Raw genomic sequence first — 23,552 nt, 5'->3', positions numbered from 1 at the left:
TTGGGGGAAAAAGGGTGCCTAGGGCCACAATGAGTCACGGAAGCCGTGGGTTTTCAGGAGGGATTGGAAGGTTTGACGGTAGTGGCTTTGTTTATGTTGGTTCAGAAATGGCATCGTTCCAGGTGTAACAGGCAACATGGAAGAAAGCATGGGGGTGTTTGTGGGAGAAGCTGACAAATAGGCCATCAAGGTGGCATCATTGTATGGTGCAAGAGGTTCACCTCTGACGACCCACACAACCTCTCTCCATGCATGGTGTATGCTTAGAAACAGATAACAGAATTGTCCAAATGTTCAGATAATTACTTTAATTCCAGTTCCCGCTCATCTTTTTAGCAACGTTTCTGTATTCAACTGCGTGCCATAAGACATCCTGAAGAGTTTTAGAAACCTAAACAGCAATGCAACACTTTATACATAGGCCATCTTTGCCCTGTTTTTATCAACATTAACACTTGATTTAGTTGCCCACTCTTGTGTGATTGTAAATATACCATTACCTTTTATTTAAATACTACTTGACTCTGTTAAAGAAATGAAATACATATGATAGACACAGAGCTATATAGGAAAGGAACTGAGAGGTTAGTTCTTATGTGAAAAAAATATTCAAAATGTTAGAAATCTGAGATGCCTCATGGGTTAACTTAGGAATTGATCATTTTAATGCATGGGAGGACTGAGGGTGGTTTGGGACCTATTTTTTACCTGCAAGATACAAGTAACTCCTCCTTAAGTCTCATATATTGCAGGAAGAGAATCATGGCCCTGGTGTTTAGCCCCTTGAGTAGCTGAAGATGTATAGTGCAGTTTGGTATCTAGAACTTACAGAGCTATATTGAAAGCAAGGCTTGCTACAGCTCATTGTGGTAATTAGTTGGTAATCATTTTGACAGTAATGTAGCCCCTAGATCAGGGATCGGCAACCTTTGGCACGCGGCCTGTCAGGGAAATCCGCTGGTGGGCCAGGATAGTTTGTTTACCTGCAGCGTCCACAGGTTCTGCTGATCGCAGCTCCCACTGGCTGCAATTTGCTGGTCCAGGCCAATGGGGGCTGTGGGAAGCGGCACAGGCCGAGGGATATGCTGGCCGCTGCTTCCCGCAGCCCCCATTGGCTTGAAACAGCGAACCGGGGCCAGTGGGAGCTGTGATCAGCTGAACCTGCGGATGCTGTAAGTAAACAAGCTGTTCTGGCCTGCCAGTGGATTTCCCTGATGGGCCGCGTGCCAAAGATTGCCGATCCATGCCCTAGATATTTCAGAGAGGTGCATTTTTTAATGGATTAATGTTAGCATAAAGTCAGCATTATGCTATTCGTTTCTTTTAAAATCCGCAACCAGGAAAGGGAAACGTAATAGACACCAGCAGTTAGCAAATAGCTTGCCATAGGGGAGGTGTCTCACAATGTGTAGGATAGATTTTGCCTATTTTGTTCAAGATTCAATACAATGTGATCTTTATTCACTGCTTAAAAGTGGCTCTGAAGATATTGTTCTGCCTCGAATGTTACCCATTGCTCCTAGTTGCTAGCTAATGACCCAATACAAAGCTAGCATGGTGAATTGTAACCCTCTGAGAAAGCATTCCTTAATGATAGAATTACCAGATTTAATGGAGCTATGACTAGTATAAATGCAGCCACCATAGCATCATAGTTAATTTTTTAAAATTACATTTGTAGTGCAATTAAATTAAGATATTGGCCAATCTCTAATGGGTGTTGAATGTTTTCCACCACTGAGCAAACAGATTTTCTCTGCTCTGCTTATCATATTTTTGAGCAGTGCTTTCCTTGAAAGGGTCCCCTACCAGCTGTGAACTTACAGTTTGTTATTTGATGTCTGAAGGTATAATGTTTTGGTTAACTGGCTGTTAATTATGTTAATGGATGCTATGGAAGGGATTATTATGAAATGTAGTTAATGGTCCTGTGCTGTGCAAAAATGTTGCCTTAGTATCTAGAAGAAAAGCTATGAAGGAATCATCTTAGCATGACTCAGATAAGGATTTAGTGCAAAAGGTGAAAAATGCCTAACCAGGTATCTGTGCAGATCTTAAACTTTAAAGAAAGATGAGGTAAAGGTTTAAAGTTACATATTTTCAACTGGGACATTATACTTGCAATGTTTAGTCATTACCTTGAGCCTCTTGTAATGTAATGTTTCATCCCAATTGTTACTTAGATGCTCAGATACCACAGCATCTGTGGGCATGGTGTAAGAACTGGACTAGATTAGAAATAACGAGAATGAAAGATCCCTGATGAAAAGTCACGTGATGAGATGTTGCGCTCTAAGACATAACACAAGCAGATATTGCATGATGAATAATATGCAATTAAAGTTGTATAGATGTAAAGCTAGATTCAGTGGAACAAATTATACAGAAAATGAAAGAGAACATCCTATTGCAATAGAGACTGAAATTGTTAGCTATTGTCTGTTATGCAAGACAAAGTAGCTAAGAAAGTAAAAGTGTTTGCTCCATAAATGAGAGGCAGTACAATAGTTACTTTCTGTCTTTCATTTCATCAGGACTAAAACTACTCACAGAAATCAAAGGAGCCTTTGCAGCAGTGATCTATAATTACATTTACTGGGTGTATAGTGTAAGGCTCAAATATGGCTACATGACACCACTGTTGCTGTTTTAGCACTCTTTCAGCTACAGAGTGAAATGGCTCCTTGTGGGGAAAAAATTGCACAGCTGCAATAAAGAAGACGACTAGAATATTCAGCTAACCTTTGATGTATGGGAATAAATATAACACTAGGGACTAATTCAGTTCTCATTTACACCTTTGCTTATCTGGAGTAAGTGCATTGATGCTAATTGATTTATATTGCTGCATGAGAGTAGAATTTGTCCTTTGTTTCTAAACTAAGTAATTTCTTTTATAATAAAGTTCAAACATTATATATCTAATATATTCTTACACTTATTTGCAGGTATGTGTTCAATGTTAGGGTCTGGGGCATTGGTAGGAAGTAAAATGCAAGGGCCAGTGTAGGACAGTGGATGTGGCCATGGGCAGTGATGAGATGATTCTACAAGGAAATGGTATTGGTTTAAAAAAAATGTAATCAAAATTTCATCAATTGGAAAAGCAAACGCCACTTCACTTGGGGCTAAAACAGGAGAAATTTAATTCAAATCAGTGAAATAGCAGCAGAATATATCACAGTTTTCATTTATTCAAAAATATCACTATGCCATCACCACCACTAGGATTGACACATTGATGTAAAAAAGAATACACTTTGAGCAAGACTTCCTGGAAGGAAATGTTTTCAGGAGTCTCATGAACAAAATGGTGTGCAGATTTTCCTCTCTTGCTGTTTTCCTCCATGATTTATACTGTACAGAGCAATGGGAGACAGTAAACTAATTTCAAAAACATTATGCATTGCACACTACAGAATGACATATAACTTTCTTTATTACAAAAACACTGGGAACATATTAGTGTTGCTCTGAAGAATACCACTCACTTAGAAATGCACAGAAAATTATTCAAGGACTTCAGCAATCTGTTAATGCACTGTTCAGAGAGCAAAAAGTATCCAATATCTGCACTCCTGCCAGTGCCATGAAGATGGCAATTAAAATGTAAATGCATATAAAACCAAATGTGATGCACTCTTAATGGGGAGCAAGCATAGCACAGTGCACATCTATTACTATTATTATTTCTTTGTTTTAATCTTTGTTTAAGTACTAGTCTCTTTATAATCCCACGGTGATATAAAGGGACTAGAAGGGAGTAGAGAATCTGGCTCATACGATCTGCCACCTGGAATTTGCAGTCTAAATAGGCGGATTGACTACTTAAAACTCACTGGGACACCCAGAGGATGATGCTAACTCAATAAAGCATTAGTGATAGCCGTCCAATGACAACAGTTTTGCTGGCAGGTGGCTATCATGACCATATTTGCAATAGACCTTGATTAGAAGCTTAGCTTTGGAGGTAGATAAGAGAATGTAGAAATGTTATAAGTACCACAAAATGTCACATCTGAAATTTTTAAAATGAGATTTTAGGACTATTTAGGAAATAGCGCATTGTCAACTGCATCTGTGTGGAACGATGATGGACAGCTTGTCACCAGCTACAAAAAAGCTTGGTTCATAGTTCCCCTTAATTTCAGTAGTACTATAAGCCAAGCTTTTACAAAACGGGTGCCTTATGCGCAGGCTACTAAATCTCTATTTAGGCACCTAAATAAATTGCCTGAACAGTCATGAGCATAGCCCCCCACTACAGTAATTGGGAGTTGTGCCACTGACATAACTAAGACTAAGGTTTGTCCCAATTGGAGCGTGGGTGTGCAGGTAATGAAGGCTGTGTTCCCAACTTTCTAACTATAAGGATAACTAAGCACTGGAACAAGTTACCTAGGAAAGTTGTGGATTCCACATCATTGGAGGTGTTTAACAACAGATCTGACCAACATCTGTCATGGATATTGTAGATATACTTCATCTTGCCTCAGCACAAGGGGATGGATTAGATGACCTATTGAGATCCCTTCCTGCCCTAGAATTCTATAATTCTATGGTTTTATGAAGGAGGAAGGAAAGACTCCTTCCCTGAATGAGACACTGAGTATTTTGGTATGAGTGGCACCAGTTGTTAATGTCTCTTTTTCACAGGCCTCAAAACTCAGTACCATCCTGCAATTATAGTATTATATTTTAGCTAAATTACCAAATCTCTAGGGCCAAATCTCAGTTTTACCTCTGCCTGGTATCAGGGCTCATAACTGATGGAACACTACTCCTACACAAAGGTATCCATAAAGATACTTGGAATTCTCCAGAAGGAGTCACTAGGAACCAGATTGACCATCTATATATTGGAAGGAAATTTAGAAAAACTCATCAGGACATACGCACATATATAGGAGGTGATGAGAGAAGTGACCACAATTTATGTGTGGCCAGACTCAAGATCAAACTTAAGAAAAACAACTCCCCAAATGCACCAAGAAAACTGACAAACAAAGGCTAATAGACACAACATTATAGAAATAATTTCAAATTGAATGTATGAACAGATTTCAGGTGCTAAAAGACTTAGATTCACCATAAGAAGTTAACATTGACATGTTAACATGGTCCTTTCTGTGTGATAATATCATAGATGCTGCAATAACTGAAGTTGGTTTCTAGACAAGCAAAACTAATGCCTGGATAAGTGTGCACATGTGGAACTGTGTGAGAGAAAGAAAAGAAGCAGAGCAATTGTCAGCTCCTCAAAAACATCTCCAGAAAGAGGAGCAACAAAAAAGTCTGTATAAAATAAAAGAACAAGCAGTAAAAGGAAGCTTGAGAAGAGAAAATACATGGATAACATCACCAAAGAAGCTGAAGCAGCTGCCAAAAGAGTGATGTAAAACACTTTATCAACTCAGCAAGTTTCTAACTGGCAAAAGTTTATACCAGCCAGGGGACCTATTAAGAATAAACAAGAAAAGATCTTCACAGAAAAAAACAGAGGGTGATGGGCAGAGCATGTTCAGTGGTGCTAAACCACCACAAAAAAACTATAGACTCTGACAGATTTAAACACCCAGAATTAGATAGACTAACATCTCACACCACAAACAAAGAAGTGAAAGATGCAATAAAAAAGTGAGGAAATGGCATTATAGTCAAAATACCAGGGAAAGTTGACCTGAGCAACTGCAATAACTGGGGAGACATTTTACCCATTTCAGTGCCAGGCGAAGTCTTCTGCACTATAATCTTAAACAGAATGAAGGAAACAGTTGAGACAAAACTTAAAGGTAGAGCAGGGTGGATTTTGACCCGGAAGACCATGTGTTGACCAGAGTTTTACTCTAAGAATAATCATTGAGGAGACCTTTGAATTGCAAAAGCCATTCATCATAAACATCATAGATTTTAAGAAAACATTTGACAGCCTTCAATTGTGAACTCTGGAATATCTCAAAATATGATGGAATGCCAATAAAATAATTATCATCAAGCTGCAGCTTACACAGGTGAAGTAAATGAACAGCTGAGTGAATGTCTTACCATAGACACTAGTGTCCAGCAAGGATGTATTCCCTCACTTCTTCTGTTTGGCATTGCCATTGACTTCATTATGAGAACAAGTTTAGACAGATGCAACAGAGAATTCACATAGCTTAATAGTACTCTAGAAGATTTAGATTTTTACTGATATCAGAGGTGATATCAGGGGAGAGGGGACATGGGGTCACGTGCACCTCCCACTCCTTCTATAAGGTTTTACATATATATATATGTAAAATTTTTTTTTGGAAGGAATGGGTTCAAAATTGTGCCCATCCTCCACTATCAACAGTTAGGTGTTGCCTCTGGCTGATGACATAGCTCAGTTACTATGCTAGCAAAGACCAAAACACTGTCCAGCATCACAAAAAAGACATGGTTAATGATTAGTTAGGGGGGGGAAATTAATGAGAACCCCAACAACTCTCAACTCAAGCATTACGTTAGAAGGCAATGAAGTAAAAGGTGAGTCAATTCACATACCTTGGCAGTACTTTGCAAGACAGAAGTTGATGTGGAAAAAGCTGAAGTACTCTGTCTTCACAGACAAGATCAGCTCCCAGACTGCTGCACTGGGCTTCACAGTATGAGAAGAGGTGAGCAGCCCTCAGTGGTGAAAGAACAGGTTAAGGAGTATTTAGAAAAGCTGGACATGCACAAGTCCATGGGGCCGGATGCAATGCATGTGAGGGTGCTGAGGAAGTTGGCTGATGTGATTGCAGAGCCATTGGCCATTATATTTGAAAACTCGTGGTTATTGTGGGGAGGTCCCGGACAACTGAAAAAAGGCAAATATAGTGCCCCTCTTTTAAAAAGGAAAGAAGGAGAATTAGGGGAATTACAAGACCGGTCACCCTCACCTTTGTCCCTGGAAAAATCATGGAGAAGGTCCTGAAGGAATCCATTTTGAAGCACTTGGAGGACAGGAAGGTGATCAGGAACAATCAACATGGATTCACCAAGGGCAAGTCATGCCTGACCAAACTGGTTGCCTTCTATGATGATATAACTGGCTCTGTGGATATGGGGAAAGTGGTGGATGTGATATATATTAACTTTAGCAAAGTTTTTGATATGGTTTCCCACAGTATTCTTACCAGCAAGTTAAAAAGTCTGGATTGGATGAATGGACAATAAGGTGGATAGAAAGCTGGCTAGATCATCAGGCTTAACGGGTTGTGACCAACAGCTCAATGTTTAGTTGACAGCCGGTATCAAGCAGAGTGCCCCAGACCTTAGTCCTGGGGGTGGTTTTGTTCAACATCTTCATTAATGATCCAGATGATGGGATGGATTGCACCCTCAGCAAGTTTGTGGATGACAAGAAGCTGTGGGGAGAGGTAGATATGCTGGAGGGTAGGGTTAGGGTCCAGAGTGACCTAGACAAATTGGAGGATTGGGCCAAAGAAATCCGATGAGGTTCAACGAGGACAAGTGCGCAGTCCTACACTTAGGACGAAAGAATCCCATGCACTGCTACAGGCTGGGGATCAACTGGCTAAGCAGCAGTTCTGAAGAAAAGAACCTGGGGATTACAGTGGATGAGAAGCTGTATATGAGTCAGCAGTGTGCCCTTGTTGCCAAGAAGGCTAATGGCATATTGAGCTGCATTAGTAGGAGCATTGCCAGCGGATCAAGGGAAGTGATTATTCCCCTCTATTTGGCACTGGGGAGGCCACATCTGGAGTATTGCATCCAGTTTTGGGGCCCCCACTACAGAAAGGATGTTGACAAATTGTAGAGAGTCCAGCAGAGGGCAACGAAAATGATCAGGGGGCTGGAGCACATGACTTACAAGGCGAGGCTGAGGAAACTGGGATTGTTTAGTCTACAGAAGAGAAGAGCGAGGGGGGATTTGATAGCATCCTTCAATTACCTGAAGGGGGGTTTCAAAGAGGATGGAGCTCGGCTGTTCTCAGTGGTGGCAGATGATAGAACAAGGAGCAGTGGTCTCAAATTGCAGTGGGGGAGGTCTAGGTTGGATATTAGGAAACAATATTTTACTAGGAGGGTGGTGAAGCACTGAAATGGGTTAGCTAGGGAGGTGGTAGAATCTCCATCCTTAGCAGTTTTTAAGGCCTGGCTTGACAAAGTCCTGGCTGGGATGATTTAGTTGGGGTTGGGCCTGTTTCGAGCCAGGGGTTGGACTAGATGACCTCCTGAGGTCTCTTCCAACCCATGTCTTCTATGATTCTATGATGTCCAGATGCAAATAACGTCATTAATTGACAAGACAGCAGCTATGTTCACTAGCTTAAACAAGATTTGCTCATAGAAAAATCTACAATTTAAAGATCAAACTATGATTCTTCAACTCAGATTTTACTTCTACCTTAACATTTAGATTTGAAAGCTGGAAATCCACCAAAAGTGTGCCAAAATGTCTTCAAAAGCCAATGCCTTAGAAAAATATTAGGCATTGCATGGAATTAATGTATAACAAATGCTGAGATTCACACAGAGTTCAACAACTTCTTATCTCCAAAATTTTCCAGGAAAAAACAAACAAGGAAGAATCTGGGACATTGTGTTAAGAATGAAGCCACAGTATCTGCCATGGCAGACATACCATTGGGCAGCTGGAGGAGCACATAAAAGGGACTGATCCAAAGAACTAGGGTGGGTAAAAATTAATGATCTTTTAAAAAAATTATCAGATTATTTAAATCGGATTTTTTTTGATAAAATGCTTTTTGAGGAAAAAAGCTATCTAAAGATAGTTTTAATTAAGATACATTATAGCTCAAAGCTATCTCATCATGGAATAGGGATTATACATTCTAATTCTATAGTATGAGACAATATAGTCATGTAATGTTTAAGAAAAGTTTTGTAAATGAATTCCAATAGTTCAAGGATTAGGGAACCAAATTTATGGGGTTTCAGGGGTTTCTGTATAGATTATTTAGGTTAATCTTTCTAGCTACCCAATGGGACTCAGTGCTCAGTCTAGAAGATACCATCAGAGATGCTTAGTTTTGCAGTCGCAAACTGTGAATTTGTGTCTCCAGAGATAACATGCTTGTTAACAGCAAAAATGTTTTAAAATAAATCAATAATATATAGAGGTGAGAAATAACAGACCTCGACCCTATTGTCCCTCTGTAAATTTGTGTACACAAAGTCAATCCCATACCTCTCTCTAAAAGTGCAAAGTTTCCAAAAGTTCAATGAATAGAGGAATGGGGCGGAATAGATCTGTACAAAGGAGAAGAAGTCTGGAGATAAATGTGAGTAGGGAGGGACAGGCAGTAGAAACAAAAGTGAAACTTTTTGAGCAGCATATTCCAGAAGTCTTGAGGTCTTTCTGAGTGTAGCCTTCATTGATTTGAGATCTACCGTACCATTCTTTCACTAGAAGGGAAAACCTATAATGGTAGGTTCCTGTAAAAGAGACCCAGTTTGGGAATATTTTAATGAAGTTCCTCTACCTGTGGATAAGACAGGCAAGGATGCAAAATGCAAACAGTGCAACAAAGAAATGCAAGGCCTGGTTGCCTGAATGAAACAACATCATGAGAAGTGTTCCTTCAAGTTGCAGTGGGGGAGGTTTAGATTGGATATTAGGAAAAACTTTTTCACTAAGAGGGTGGTGAAACACTGGAATGCGTTACCTAGGGAGGTGGTAGAATCTCCTTCCTTAGAGGTTTTTAAGGTCAGGCTTGACAAAGCCCTGGCTGGGATGATTTAACTGGGAATTGGTCCTGCTTTGAGCAGGGGGTTGGACTAGATGACCTTCTGGGGTCCCTTCCAACCCTGATATTCTATGATTCTATGATTCTCAGGAGGAAGCTGTGTTGAAAATGATGAAAGAAACATGTCTGAACATGCAGGATCTTCAGGTTGGTAAAATTTTTTAATTTCATACTTCTTTCTTAAGGACTGCCTGTCTTCCTTCTGGACTATTCTTGAATTCTCATGTTTGAGCAAAAAATATAGTTGTTACTCTGTGGTACTATCATTTTAGATGCAGTTATGATAAAAAAAATAGCTGAAATAGGCAGATCTTCTTTTTACAATTTCAGCTTTAAAGTAGTACTGAGTGTCAGTAAATGCAATGAGTAATACTAAATGAGCAGTATGGTAATAATAATTAAATAACTGCATTGACTTATTTTGTTTAGGAGAATCCATCCTCAACATACAGGATTCTGAAGACTATCCATCTTCAAGATCACCATCATTTTCTATAATTTCAGAGTGATCCACCAATGATAGCTTTTCAGTTACATCATGTATGTCATATAGCCACAGTATATCACCTGTAGCAAAAAGAAAAAAAAAATCTCTGTGACGTTGCACTCCATTTGCTTTATGAAAATATGCTTCGAATGTGAATATAATGTAACTGGAATACACTTCATGCAAAAGGCCTCTTGTAAGGTCTCTCATTACAAAAGGCCTCTCATTACAAAACTTATAATCTACTGAGTGTATTCATCCTATTTGTATGAATGTATCATTCTTGTATCTGAAGCTAGAAATATGAAGTATTACTCTGAAGTCCTATTGTAATTATGCAAAGTGTGGGCCATTAATGATGGTTTAAAATCTTGATGGCTCCTGTTAACCAGGACAATTGGTTGTATTGTAAATGGCTGTTTACTTGTAAGCCTTCCTGTGTTTATGTGAGTCAGGCCGGAAAGAATGGAGGCTTGGGGTCTCACAAGACAGGTGACCATGTCACCTGATACTGGAATCCATCTTAAATCTGGGGTTTTGCCATTTAGAAGGTGGGGTGGGGACCCAGAGAGACAACAGATTTCTGCCTTGTGCCAAAGCCATAAAACAGGGGTGGAACAGAACAAAGGGGGCTGTAGTCATGAGAAATCCCCTAGTTACCGCCTGAGCGGGAACGAACAAGAACTGTACCAGGGGAAAGAATTGGGCCCAGACTAGGAAGGAGTCTAGTCTGTGAAAGAAGTTTATTGGAACATCTCTGAGGGTGAGATTCTTGTATTCAGCTTAGACTTGCGTGTTTTGTTTTATTTTGCATGGTAACTTACTTTGTTCTGTCTGTTATTACTTGAAACCACTTAAATCCTACTTTTTATACTTAATAAAATCACTTATGCATCCGATGAAGTGAGCTGTAGCTCACGAAAGCTTATGCTCAAATAAATTGGTTAGTCTGTAAGGTGCCACACGTTCTCCTTTTCTTTTTGCGAATACAGACTAACACGGCTGTTACTCTGAAACCAGTAAACCCAGAGTAAGTGATTAATACCTGGGGGGAGCAAACAGCTGTGCATATCTCTCTATCAGTGTTATAGAGGGTGGACAATTGATGAGTTTACTCTGTGTAAGCTTTATACAGAGTAAAATGGATTTATTTGGGGTTTGGATCCCATTGGGAATTGGGTGTCTGGGTGCTGGAGATAGGAAACCTGCTGAGCAGCTTTGGTTAAAGTCTGCAGCTTTGGGGGTGTGGTCCAGACCCTGGGTCTGTGTTGCAGCAGGGTAGCAGGTCTGGATCAACAATACAGGGTTCTGGAGTCCCAAGCTGGCAGGGAAAATGGGCTCAGAGGTAATTCCAGCACATCTGGTGACCGTCCCAAGGGGGTCTCTGTGACTGAACCCGTCTCAATCTCCATCGTCCAGAAACAACCATAGATAAGTTTGTGATAAGAATCAGCAGATTACAAAAAGAGGTAATTGATGAAAATGTTCCCCTATTTGTTTATGCAGCAAACTCTCCTTTCTGTATGATTGAGAACCCACACTTCTTTAACATTGTTCAGTCATTAAGACTAGGATACAGTCCACCCAACAGTGCAGATATCGCAGGCAAATTGCTGGATAAAGTGTATGGAAGAGAAATTGAGCAGTGTGCAAAAGGTCTAGAGGGTAAAATTGTTAACCTGAGTCTTAATGGGTGGAGCAATGTCCACAATGATCCTGTTGTATGTGCTTGTGTGACAACAGAAGAAGGGACTGTCTTCCTTACAGAAACTTGATATATCAGGAAATGCACACACAGCAGCATACTTACGAGTAGAAGAAAAAGCTATAACAAATTGTGAAAAAATTTCAAATGTCTAGTATGCAGCTTGCCCACAGACAATGCTGCAAATGTATTCAAGATGAGAGGAAATTATTTAGAAGAGAGTCCCAAGCTAATAACATATGGTTGCAGTGCTCATTTGATGCATCTCCTAGACAAAAACTTCAGTGTTCCAGAAATAAAGACTAATGTTGTAGAAATTGCAAAATACTTCCGTAACAACCACTTTGCAGCAGCTGCTCTGAAAAAAGTGGGAGGAACCAAGCTAACTCTCCCACAAGATGTGCAATGGAACTCAGTAGTGGACTGTTTTGAGCTCTTTATCAAGAACTGGCCTAATCTGATGAAAATTTGTGAACAAAATCGTGAAAAAATAAATGGCACTGTCACAGCCAAAGTTCTCAACATTGGGCTTAAGAGAAATGTTGAACACATGCTGTGTACCCTGAAGCCTACTTCTGTAGCCTTGAACAAAATGCAGGGAAATAGCTATTTTATTAAAAAGAAAAGGAGTACTTGTGGCACCTTAGAGACTAACAAATTTATTTGAGCATAAGCTTTCATGAGCTAGAGCTCACTTCATCGGATAAGCTTATGCTCAAATAAATTTGTTAGTCTCTAAGGTGCCACAAGTACTCTTTTTCTTTTTTTGCGAATACAGACTAACACAGCTGCTACTCTGAAACCAGCTATTTTATCGATGACGCTGTTGAAATTTGGAAATAACATCATCACACCATAATACCAACTATAATAACTTCAGGGAGAAGGGTGAACCATTCAAAATATATGTTTGATGATGTTTTAAAGAAAGTTACAGCAGTGAACTGGTGGAAGTCACTTAAGCACTTGGATTCAGAGACTGTTGAAGTGATAATCTCACTTTTAACAGCAATAGCTTCTTCTGCCAGTCTGGAAAGAATATTTTCTTCCTTTGGACTATTCATTCCAAATTGAGAAATGGTTTGGGACCTAAAAAAAGCAGGAAAGCTTGTTTTCTTTTCCAGACTATGAATAAACAGAAAATGAAGGTGAAGATGACCGAGTTAGCTGCAGAAGCCAATATTTTAAGTTTCTCATGTTGACCTGGCTGATACATTTTTGTTTTTGTTTTTTTAAATATTTCATTTAACTATTTTAGTAAAAACAATTTTAACAAAAACAAACCTGATTTTAAAAAACTTGAATGTTTAACTAAATTTAAAAATTCATATGCTTGTTTTGTTTAATTATTATGTTTGCTTTTGAAGAAAAAAATTCAGAATACATAACATTGTTGTTTTAGTTAAAGAAAACAATTTAAATATCTGTCTGATGATGTTCTCCTCCTAATACAGCATGGCAAGAAAATCGTCCAAATATTAATGATTAACCTGTTGAATTGGAGATAGTTCACCTCCCAATGACTTCATAAATATCTGCTTCAATTGCCATTGGTAAATGAAATAACCAAACAATCATTCATTTTCTGATATAGCTGTAAAACTAATCTGAAAAGTTTTCAAAATAAATCACTTTAAAAATGTATAGTGTGTACCTTCTAAAACTGAAACCTACATCCATCTCTGAGTTGTGAAGAATATGTATTAAGGTTATAACAACCAACAAGAATGCACTTTTATGTAGAAATCCATGATTAAATTGAGTCTTCCTGACAAGTGATTTAAATCAAATCCACCCTGCAAAGAGCCCCTCTGTCAAATAATATTCAGGGAGGGAGAACTTATGACACTGAATGTAGAGAACATGCAAAGAGAGGACCAGAAGGCACAGGATAGCAAAGCCTTGTTCACACCCTAAGGAACATTTGATGGCATGGGAAGGATTCAGATTCAGAACTCCGCTGCTGCTGCGTGGCCTATTATGCCCTGCTACAGCTTTTAAAGATATTTCCTGAGGGTAGTCAGTTTATGATGTCTCTTCTCTGCCTTGCCTCTAAACCAGGAACATTATGGCTGTGTCTACACTTGCCAATTTTAGTGCAAAAAGTCTGGGTTTTGGGCAAAAAACCACGCTAGCGTCTTTACTGGAAATCCACATTTTGTTTCAGCACAAAAATAAAACCACCCCTAACAAGAGTCTTTTTGCGCTGATGCGCCGATGAAGATTCTTGATTGCTTTTATGGGTCTAATTGCCCTCCAGAGCTGTCCCACAATGCAAAGCAGGAGTGTGAAACTCAGCAGTCCTGCCTGCAGGTATGTGCCCCTCCCCTTTAGCTCCATTCTGACAGCCAGTGCTGTCACTGTTCCGGGACACAAAAGAAATCGTTATTGTGGAATGCTCCTGCTGCCTCCCACAATGGGAACAGAGGCAGGCAGGCAGACAGAATGTGCTGTGCAGAGTCAGGGAGGGAGGTGGGGCCTGAGGTTGGGGTCTCCCGCTCCCACTGCCTCAGGACTGGTTGCTTCTGGCAGCTGTCTCACAAGCACATATCCACCCGTGCCACAATAATGCTTTGCTTTGTGTCCCAGAGCAGTGCATAGTGGGATAGCTACCACAGTGTGCTCCTCTCCTCTGCGATGCAAGTGCTGCATATGTAAACATGCTCTGACACCAGTGGAAACAATGTGAAAACAAACCAGCGCTTTTCTATCACCGACAAAATTGTCAGCAAAAAAACTGCAAGTGTAGACATAGGCCTACTTCTGTTCAACACATCCTAGTGCTGCTGTTTTCAGGTCCCTGATGAGATTTTAAGCATTTTCCTTTGTGTGACACCATCGTTTACAGAAGGGCCTTATCAATCTGTAATAAAAATGAAAATTTTGTTTGCCAGATAAAAAGAAAACAAATCATAGTTCCCCAGCACTATCCTTAAGTGCTTGATTTATGGAGAATATATCTTATTTTAATTATACCAAAAGAGGAAAATAAATACCCTGGGGGTTTCTGAAAAGATAATAGCATTATTACCCCATTCATATAACAGGGCATGGCCACTCTTAAAAAAATATGCATCTAAAAATGTGTATTATCACAATGTGTGACAAACATGACAGCTTGATAACAAACAGGATGATAGTAACTGGCATTTTGTTTGAAAAATTACATACAATACAATCCTGTGGAGGAATTATTCAAAGGTTTATTTGGAATGTGCTCTGAGATATATGCTAGACAGAGGTTTTCAGCCTGGAGGTCATGAACTGCATGGTATAACAGATGTCAAGGGTCATAAACACCCTAGCCTTTCCATACTGCAAATTAGAGAATTGTCCTGGCTAAATGGTGGTTAGATGGTGGTCCCATGAGGGCCCCAGTATGGAAAAGGGGGTCATGGTAATGGAAAAGGCTGAGAACGACTGTGTTCACTTTCTCATAAGAACGATGACAGAATCTGGAGCAGAAGTATAGTCAATATTGGTTTTCTTAGTACTCGCTTAATATATTTCAGACTGAAGTACTTTATCTTGAAAGTTTAAATAATTATCTATGAAGAAGCTATTGTTCCGGCTGATTTAATGTATTTATTGCTATGTTTTAAAAATAGCACTTAAGTCTAGATCCCAAAGATTTTGTTGTTGTGCTTGTTGTGCCTTCATATTAAATGAATCGTCCCTTCCCTGCGAGATGTTACCCTTTTTGCAGAAGGTGCATTTTGCAAAAGGAAACATTTATAAAGCGAGAACTAGGAATCCCATTTAGGTGACTGCTTGTTTGAGAGCAAGTTTGAAAGAAATTGTATGCCATCGGGAACCATAATGCCACTTTTTATCAAGGCAAAGCAGTTTCATGATGAAACACAGAACTGATTTAAATGTTTTAGATTCCTGAAGATAAGGTTATTGTGCAGGTCGTATTTCAGTTAAATATTTATTTCTCAGTAAAGCTAAAGAAAATGTTATGTACAGAAATAAGAGAGTTGTACATTCAGACAAATGATGGTGAAATTCCCCAGACACTGTAGAGCTGCAGCTACAATGTTGCCTTGCCAGAAACCTTGGAAATCTCAGATGCCTCGTGGCTTGAGAAATAAGGAGAAGTCAATATTGAGTATTTGTATCATACTGTACTATGCTTTTAAAGTTACCAAATGTAGATGGAAGAATGTCTAAACATAGTAACTATAATACATCATACAAAGCTCAGGCTGTGGCTGGCAATTGATGGTTTGGTAGTTTATAGCTCAGGAAAAAGCCAAGAATAGTAAAGTCACTAACCTCAGCCTTGCTCACTATTGTGAGGACTAAGAATGCTTGGAACAAAGTTAGTTCATGGGCTTCTTTGGGGAGTAGTTGAGCGATCATATTAATTTTTAAATATATTTATTAAGTCACACAATAATTTTCCACAATAATAATAAATAGAACAGTCATTGTAGGAAAATCATACATAAAAAAACGCTCTGACTGAAAACACCTTTGCTTTAAATGATTGCAAAGCTGTAGTTTGGTATTTGATATCTAAAAATATAATGTGACAAACTGGCAACTTAGAATGTCCACAAATATTTTCAGGAAGCATTATATACTGCGAGTAATGGGTATGTGTTGAGAAGTACATTGTGTGCCTCTCCTCTACCTACTTAAGAGAAAATATGGAACATGCAAGTTGAAAACTCCAGCTGATTCCAGAATGATTTTTGAATTGCCATTAAAACTGTATCAGTTATTTAACCATTTCACCACCTAATCTACTTGCTACTTGTTTTATTAAAGGAATGCAATGATTCTGAGGACTAATGTCGCTCATACACCTGTAACTCAGCTGCGAACCAGCTGAGCAGCGAACAGCAGAGTGGCTAACAGAGGGAGTTTGCCTGGGATCTGCCTGAGAGGTGGTATGCTAAGGGCTGCATTAAGGAGGCTGTGTTGTGTAAATTGGGAGTGCTTTGTTCCAGGTGAGCCTTGAGTGGGCCTGACTGTATAAAAAGCCAGACAGCTGCAAACCAGCTGAGCAGCAAACAGCAGAGCGGCTAACAGAGGACGTTTGCCTGGGAGTTCGCTCGGGGAGAGCCCGCTTAGGCTTACATCTTGCTGGCTTCTCTGAGTAGTTACTACAACTCCTGAGGAAGCTCGTAGAAAGGAGGTAATATGGACGGGGGGTGTTCAGCTTTTGTGACCTGCACTGGATGTGCCATGTTTGTCTTTCTTCCACAGGACAGAAGCGACTTTCTCTGTACAAAGTGCAAGCTGGTCTCCATATTGGAAGAGAAGGTTCCAGGTCCGGAGCAACAGGTATTGACCCTGTGTTGCATAAGAGAAACTGAAGATTTCCTGGACAGATGTCAGGATATGCTTCTCCAGGCACAACATTCTGAAGATTCAGAGCAGGCTGCGCAGCGGGGACAGGAGGACGGGGAAGAAATTTGGCAGCATGTGACCTCCAGAAGAAGAAAGGGGAGCGTCCATGTACCAGCAACACAGATACAAGTAAGTAACCGTTTTCATGTTCTCTCCACAGGTACTAATGCAGAGAGTGGACTAGATGATACATCTGAGGGAAGGGAACTGAAGGAGACTCTGCCAATTGGAAGGCATGAGACGCACTGTCCTAGGGTTGGGGGTTCCATGACCACCGCTCACAAGAGAAGGAGGCAGGTGGTGGTGGTCGGGGACTCTCTCCTCAGGGGGACTGAGTCATCTATCTGCTGCCCCGACCAGGAAAACCGAGAAGTCTGCTGCTTGCCAGGAGCAAGGATTCATGATGTGACGGAGAGACTCATCAAGCCCTCGGATCGCTACCCCTTCCTGCTTCTCCACGTGGGCACCAATGATACTGCCAAGAATGACCTTGAGCGGATCACTGCGGACTACATGGCTCTGGGAAGAAGGATAAAGGAGTTTGAGGTTCAAGTAGTCTTCTCATCCATCCTCCCCATAGAAGAAAAAGGCCTGGGTAGAGACCGTCAAATCATGGAAGTCAACGAATGGCTATGCAGGTGGTGTCGGAGAGAGGGCTTTGGATTCTTGGAACATGGGATGGTGTTCCAAAAAGGAGGCGTGCTAGGCAGAGACGGGCTCCACCTAAAGAAGAGAGAGAAGAGCATCTTCGCAAGCTGGCTGGCTAACCTAGTGAGGAGGGCTTTAAACTAGGTTCACCGGGGGAAGGAGACCAAAGCCCTGAGGTAAGTGGGGAAGTGGGATACTGGGAGGAAGCACGAGCAGGAGCGCGCGAGAGGGCAGGCCTCCTGACTCATAATGAGAAAGAGGGATGATCAGCGAGTTATCTCAAGCACCTATACACAAATGCAAGAAGCCTGGGAAACCAGCAGGGAGAACTGGAAGTCCTGGCACAGTCAAGGAATTATGATGTGATTGGAATAACAGAGACTTGGTGGGATAACTCACATGACTGGAGTACTGTCATGGATGGATATAAACTGTTCAGGAAGGACAGGCAGGGCAGAAAAGGCGGGGGAGTTGCACTGTATGTAAGGGAGCAGTATGACTGCTCAGAGCTCAAGTATGAAACTGCAGAAAAACCTGAGTGTCTCTGGATTAAGTTTAGAAGTGTGAGCAACAAGGGTGATGTCGTGGTGGGAGTCTGCTATAGACCACCGGACCAAGGGGATGAGATGGACGAGGCTTTCTTCTGGCAACTCACGGAAGTTACTAGATCGCAGGCCCTGGTTCTCATGGGAGACTTCAAACACCCTGATATCTGCTGGGAGAGCAATACAGCGGTGCACAGACAATCCAGGAAGTTTTTGGAAAGTGTAGGGGACAATTTCCTGGTGCAAGTGCTGGAGGAACCAACTTGGGGCAGAGCTCTTCTTGACCTGCTGCTCACAAACCGGGAAGAATTAATAAGGGAAGCTAAAGTGGATGGGAACCTGGGAGGCAGTGACCATGAGATGGTCGAGTTCAGGATCCTGACACAGGGAAAAAAGGAGAGCAGCAGAATACGGACCCTGGACTTCAGAAAAGCAGACTTTGACTCCCTCAGGGAACTGATGGGCAGGATCCCCTGGGAGAATAACATGAGGGGGAAAGGAGTCCAGGAGAGCTGCCTGTATTTTAAAGAATCTTTATTGAGGTTACAGGGACAAACCATCCCGATGTGTAGAAAGAATAGTAAATATGGCAGGCAACCAGCTTGGCTTAACACTGAAATCCTTGCTGATCTTGAACACAAAAAAGCTTACAAGAAGTGGAAGATTGGACAAATGACCAGGGAAGAGTATAAAAATATTGCTCGGGGATGCAAGAGTGAAATCAGGAAGGCAAAATCACACCTGGAGTTGCAGCTAGCAAGAGATGTTAAGAATAACAAGAAGGGTTTCTTCAAGTATGTTAGCAACAAGAAGAAAGTCAAGGAAAGTGTGGGTCCCTTACTGAATGATGGAGGCAACCCAGTGACAGAGGATGTGGAAAAAGCTAATGTACTCAATGCTTTTTTTGCCTCTGTCTTCACGAACAAGGTCAGCTCCCAGACTACTGCACTGGGCAGCACAGCATGGGGAGGAGGTGACCAGCCCTCTGTGGAGAAAGAAGTGGTTCGGGACTATTTGGAAAAGCTGGACGAGCACAAGTCCATGGGGCCGGATATACTGCATCCAAGAGCGCTAAAGGAGTTGGCAGATGTGATTGCAGAGCCATTGGCCATTATCTTTGAAAACTCATGGCGATCGGGGGAAGTCCCGGACAATTGGAAAAAGGCTAATGTAGTGCCCATCTTTAAAAAAGGGAAGGAGGAGGATCCTGGGAACTACAGGCCAGTCAGCCTGACCTCAGTCCCTGGAAAAATCATGGAGCAGGTCCTCAAGGAATCAATTCTGAAGCACTTGGAGGAGAGGAAAGTGATCAGGAACAGTTAGCATGGATTCACCAAGGGCAAGTCATGCCTGACTAATCTAATTGCCTTCTATGAAGAGATAACTGGCTCTCTGGATGAGGAGAAAGCAGTGGACATGTTGTTCCTTGACTTTAGCAAAGCTTTTGACACGGTCTCCCAAAGTATTCTTGCCAGCAAGTTAAGGAAGTATGGGCTGGATGAATGGACTATAAGGTGGATAGAAAGTTGGTTAGATTGTCGGGCTCAATGGGTAGTGATCAATGGCTCCATGTCTAGTTGACAGTCGGTATCAAGTGCTTGATAAAGTGGTTTTGTTCAATATCTTCCTAAATGATCTGGAGGATGGTGTGGATTGCACCCTCAGCAAGTTTGCAGATGACACTAAATTGGGAGGAGAGGTAGATACGCTGGAGGGTAGGGATAGGATACAGAGGGCCCTAGACAAATTAGAGGATTGGGCCAAAAGAAATCTGATGAGGTTCAACAAGGACAAGTGCAGAGTCCTGCACTTAGGATGGAAGAATCCCCTGCACCGCTACAGACTAGGGACCGAATGGCTCGGCAGCAGTTCGGCAGAAAAGGACCTAGGGGTGACAGTGGACGAGAAGCTCTATATGAGTCAGCAGTGTGCCCTTGTTGCCAAGAAAGGCCAATGGCATTTTGGGATGTATATGTAGGATCATTGCCAGCACATCGACGGATGTGATCGTTCCCCTCTATTCGACATTGGTGAGGCCTCATCTGGAGTCCTGTGTCCAGTTTTGGGCCCCACTCTACAAGAAGGATATGGAAAAATTGGAAAGAGTCCAGCGGAGGGCAACAAAAATGATTAGGGGACTGGAACACATGAGTTATGAGGAGAGGCTGAGGGAACTGGGATTGTTTAGTATGTGGAAGAGAAGAATGAGGGGGGATTTGATAGCTGCTTTCAACTACCTGGAAAGGGGTTCCAAAGAGGATGGATCTAGACTGTTCTCAGTGGTAGCAGATGACAGAACAAGGAGTAATGGTCTCAAGTTGCAGTGGGGGAGGTTTAGGTTGGATATTAGGATAACATTTTTCACTTGGAGGGTGGTGAAACACTGGAATGCGTTACCTAGGGAGGTGGTGGAAACTCCTCCCTTAGATATTTTTAAGCTCAGGCTTGACAAAGCCCTGGCTGGGATGATTTAGTTGGGGATTGGTCCTGCTTTGAGCAGGGGGTTGGACTAGATGACCTCCTGAGGTCCCTTCCAACCCCGATATTCTATGATTCTATGAACTCTGTTCCATTTAAAATGTATATTATTTTGTCTCCCACAGACTTTGTACTTTTTAAATAGCACGAAGGTTATCTCTGTTTTCCCAGATTATGGGCTAAATCCCTGCTAGTCTTGCCTAGGGTAAAGTGGGTGGACCTAGAGAATGTTCCGGTTCGACTCTTGAGGACAATGGGGTGGAATCCCTTGGAAATATAGCCAGCCAGTTTGTTGGTTAGTCAGATGCTGCATTCTCTTCATGCCTGCAGCATCTGGCAGCACATGCTAGGAGAAGTGCATGCACCTTTCACCAGCAGGTGTGAGGAGGAACCATAACGTGCTCCTCCCAGTACTCTCTACCTGCACCCGCCTTGTTCAGTCTCAGGCCTCTATTTCTCTCCCCTACTAGTAGCCCAGAGTGGAACAAGGGTATGATTTGGTCCAATATAATAGGAAAATTATTCCCATAATGCACTCATGTTGATGAATGATTTGTATTGCTGTCATATATACAGTATATTGCTGTCAGTTCAAGGAATAACACTGATGTCAAGATTTTGTGGTGTGGAAACAATTGCTTGGCAATGCATGCACCAGTCCCATCCCAATGCCAAGATGGCTTACTGTCCAGTTGTCATATTTATAAGGAATGAGTTATTTGCTAAATTTTTGCATTGGTAATTACAGTTAGAAAACTTAGACTGCCAGGGCCTATAAGATGAGGAAAGAGATTTTTCATTACAGTATTTTAGTGTAATTGTTCTTATACACATGCCTGGGTACGTTTCACTGTATGGCCCAAATTTTCAGAAATGATTGTATGTAAAAATGCATGTCTGATTTACAAATGCAGTTATGGTGACTGATAGAATGGGTGAATGAACAACTGGTCATTTGCATAAGCAATTGAGGTGATTGAATATACAAATTCACATTTTTTTGGCACATACAAATAGGTGCATGTTTCCCTGGAAACCTGGGCCTATATGTGCTACTTGAAGATTTAACCAAATAGCTTGTAATATTAAACTAAATGTGATAAAGTAGGGGGGAAAAGAAAAGGATGTAAATGGATATGCATAGATTTACATAAGGAGAGAATGTTGCTACACTTTATTATCACTTGTAATATTACTGCATCTGAATAAAATCAGTAGATCATCTCCAGACACTGGTAAAGTTCATCACTGTGCACTTTCATATTTTACAGCAGCTACTGATTTGTTAAGAAGACTGTGTTAAACTGAAATAAAATTAAATTAAATAAAGAAAACATCTTATACATTTATTAAAATAGTTTTGTTACTCTTCATATCAGGGGTCAGCAATCTTCGGCACGTGGCCCATCAGGATAATACGCTGGCAGGCTGTGAAACAGTTTGTTTACATTGATCGTCTGGAGACACACTCCCCACCCCCAAACCCTCGCAGCTCCCAGTGCCCATGGTTTTCTGTTCCCGGTTAATGGGAGTTGCGGGAAGCAGTGGCCAGCACATTCCTGTGGTCCACTGCAGGTATGTTAGCAACAAGAAAAAGGTCACGGAAAGTGTGGGATCCTTAATAAATGGGGGATCCTTAATAAATGGGGGAGGCAACCTAGTGATAGATGATGTGGGAAAATCTGAAGTACTCAATGCTTTTTTTGCCTTGGTCTTCACAGATGAGATCAGCTCCCACACTGCTGTCCTGGGCAACACAGTATGGGGAGGAGGTGAGCAGCCCTCAGTGGTGAAAGAACAGGTTAAGGACTATGTAGAAAAGCTGGACATGCACAAGTCCATGGGTCCAGATTTAATGCATCCGAGGGTGCTGAGGAAATCGGCTGATGTGATTCTATGGGGACTGGAACACATGAGTTATGAGGAGAGGCTGAGGGAGCTGGGATTGTTTAGCCTGCAGAAGAGAAGAATGAGGGGGGATTTGATAGCTGCTTTCAACTACCTGAAAGGGGGTTCCAAAGAGGATGGCTCTAGACTGTTCTCAATGGTAGCAGATGACAGAACGAGGAGTAATGGTCTCAAGTTGCAGTGGGGGAGGTTTAGATTGGATATTAGGAAAAACTTTTTCACTAAGAGGGTGGTGAAACACTGGAATGCGTTACCTAGGGAGGTGGTAGAATCTCCTTCCTTAGAGGTTTTTAAGGTCAGGCTTGACAAAGCCCTGGCTGGGATGATTTAACTGGGAATTGGTCCTGCTTCGAGCAGGGGGTTGGACTAGATGACCTTCTGGGGTCCCTTCCAACCCTGATATTCTATGATTCTATGATTGCAGAGCCATTGCCCATTATCTTTGGAAACTCGTGGTTATCGGGGGGAGGTCCCGGACAACTGAAAAAAGGCAAATATAGTGCCCCTCTTTTAAAAAGGGAAGAAGGAGAATTAGGGGAATTACAAGACCGGTCGCCCTCACCTTTGACCCTGGAAAATCATGGAGAAGGTCCTGAAGGAATCCATTTTGAAGCACTTGGAGGACAGGAAGGTGATCAGGAACAATCAACATGGATTCACCAAGGGCAAGTCATGCCTGA

Source organism: Lepidochelys kempii, chromosome 1 (assembly GCF_965140265.1).
Source record: "Lepidochelys kempii isolate rLepKem1 chromosome 1, rLepKem1.hap2, whole genome shotgun sequence".
Taxonomy (NCBI): Eukaryota; Metazoa; Chordata; order Testudines; family Cheloniidae; genus Lepidochelys; species Lepidochelys kempii.
This window is presented reverse-complemented; position numbering follows the sequence as displayed.